Source organism: Agrilus planipennis, unplaced genomic scaffold (assembly GCF_000699045.2).
Source record: "Agrilus planipennis isolate EAB-ADULT unplaced genomic scaffold, Apla_2.0 scaffold104, whole genome shotgun sequence".
Taxonomy (NCBI): Eukaryota; Metazoa; Arthropoda; class Insecta; order Coleoptera; family Buprestidae; genus Agrilus; species Agrilus planipennis.
The window spans coordinates 476,986-479,626 of NW_020438892.1; the positions used below are offsets into that span (position 1 = coordinate 476,986).

Sequence of the window (2,641 nt, forward strand, 5' to 3'; positions counted from 1 at the left end):
TTTTAATGAAGCTTTATTCCTGTCGTCCCGCCACTTTGTGTTCATAACAGAGAATACTCTTTCTGTAAATGCTGAAGTGGCCGGAACGGACAGCAAAAGTGACACTATTTTGAACAGATTTGGGAAATCAGGTTGTTCCGTAAATATAGCTTGCCATTTTTCTGTGCAATATTATTGATGTAAAAATACTCTGAATTTCGAATAATCGCTTACAAAATTACGACGTTTACTTAAGGCCTTAAATAAAGTATTTTTGCGTACTTTATGTGTCTTATAATGTATAACGTACGCACACTCGAAATAGAGTACAATACTTTATAATAAAGTATGGGTGGCAACCCTAACCACAACCAACTGAAAGATTGACAAACACACAAAGATCCGTACGATAGGGCATTATTACATCTACTTACATGATTAGTAGAAGCAATCTAACCTAATCAAACCTAATCTAATCAGACTAAATTTCATTTTCAGCGTATTTTTTCTTCAAACGGACACGTACCTCTGAGTGACCGACACTGTTTTAAATATGCATACATTGAGGTCATCTCCGGTGGTGTTTAGCACGAAAGGGGTGTCTGTTTCAGTGTAGATATTTCCCATATGCATAATAAGGGGTGAAAATCTAACCAGCGCAGCGCCGCAACCCTACCGGTAAATTAAATATTGGATTGCTGCTGCACACATATGTGCATATTTGCACAAATTTACAACCACACACGTAACACATAATAATACGTACTGTAAATAACCAGCGTGTGCACAATCGTGGTACTGAGGCATATGCAAATGTAAAATGCATCCTCTCTGCAGCCCCTTTGAATTCTCCCGCATATATTGTGAAATGTTTATATTTTCGAAGCAATATTGTTAAATTCACGATATCGTAGCTAGTAGAAATGTGTAAAATATTTCGGGGATTCGTGCCTCATAAATGTTTTATCCCGAAGAATACAAAATCCGATAAATCTGGAAGCGTTCAAGTAGAATCGAAAGACTCTATAGAGACGTCTTGGTAATGGGGGGATGGTGTTAAAAAGTTACTCGAATATCCCTCGAGGGGTGGACCCTTTTCTCTTTAACGAAGTGGAAGATTTTTTTAACGATACGTTATCCTATCGCTCGAGGGTAAAAAGAGGCAGTTTAATGACGTCCCAAACAAATTCCTTATCTCACGAGAAAGAACATTGAAAAAAAAAAGCTTTACTGTTCTATTGTTATAAAATAAATAGTGAAGTCAGAACGTTGCTACAGATATCTCTAAAATTTAGTTTTAGTGTATTTATTTATCGTAATGTGTACAAATTTCATTAATTAGATAATTAGGACCATGCGGTGGATGGTCCAAAACGCCCCCTTTGAATTTTTTATCGTGTTGCTCGCACAATGCTATCAAGCATTATCATGGATGAAAACCACAATCATCCACCGTACAGTTCAGATCTGTCTCTGAGTGATATTCACTTCTTTCAACAATTGAAGATTAGGTTGAGGTGGACAACGAATTTCAGACCATTATCAAGTAAAGATAAAGATATCAAGTAAATGTCGTCATTCCATGTCAGTGTTGACAAATCCTCTCAGTTTATGCGGTAACATGATAACGTTAGCGTTTACTTAAAATGTAAAATTGAAACCATTCTAAGAGAATAATTAGGTACGTGTTTTTAAAAGCCACGTTTTAATTAGTTGAAGTTAAGTCTTTTATGAGCAGGCAATTAAAATGAAAACAAAAACAGGGAAACTTTGTGTGCGATAATGACGTAATAATTTAGTCCTTTAGCACGCAAGCTGATCCTGCCTGCTACTTCGCATGATGTTTAACACGGTGACGTCATCGATTTTGCTAAAAACGAAACGTCGTCATGGATAAAACGAAAGAAAGTCGATATTTGTACTCGACAAAATGAAATGTACTATGACTTGAATATCAATAAGACTATTGTACTAAGTGGCATACACTTAGTTTTTAGGCGATATCAAAGTCGAATGCCTCATTGCCTTCTAATCAGATCTAGCATTAGATGATACCAAATCGATGTTCTTTTTGATAAGTAATTGGTGAACTTTTGTCTTGATTCTTTTCTTTTTGTCAAGTCGTCAAGTGTTTTGTTCGTTATGGTTGTACGAATCGTTGTGTCGGTGGATTTATTTGACTTCTAACTCGTCTATTTATTGTGTTATCCTCTCAAGATACGAAGGCTGTAGTTTTATAGAAAATTTTGGGTCATGTTCAGTGTTTGCTCAAGTGTACTTAATTTAATTATTTATTGATTGGATCCTAATTGGGTTTTGCGTCTTAGAAATCCATAAAATATTCGGTACCTATCAAAATGGCGCAGAAATTTCTCAGTATTCTCCTTGCTTTTGTCCATTTTATTAAAGGGGTTTTCTCATAGAACACTACAGATCGATTTGAGATGAATGTATGACAGAATTTTACAAAAATTTGAACGTACATGGAGAAAATGAAAAAGGAAAATTTACTTAAATATTAAAGCGATATTTACAATTTATCCCACTATCCTGTTGCTTCGTAAGGGAAAATAATAAAAATTACAATTTGGACCTGAATTTGTAAAAATAAAATCCCACCAGAAATAAATTTACTAGGTATTTTAGTTGGTATTACAAATTT

The 2,641-nt window shown here is 34.8% G+C and overlaps 1 protein-coding gene across 1 annotated transcript in view; it reads right to left on the bottom strand.

Moving 5' to 3' along the window:
• Positions 1-2,641, bottom strand: part of LOC108737069 — a 34,934-nt gene that overhangs the window by 27,978 nt on the left and 4,315 nt on the right. The gene's annotated exons all lie outside the window — the stretch shown is intronic.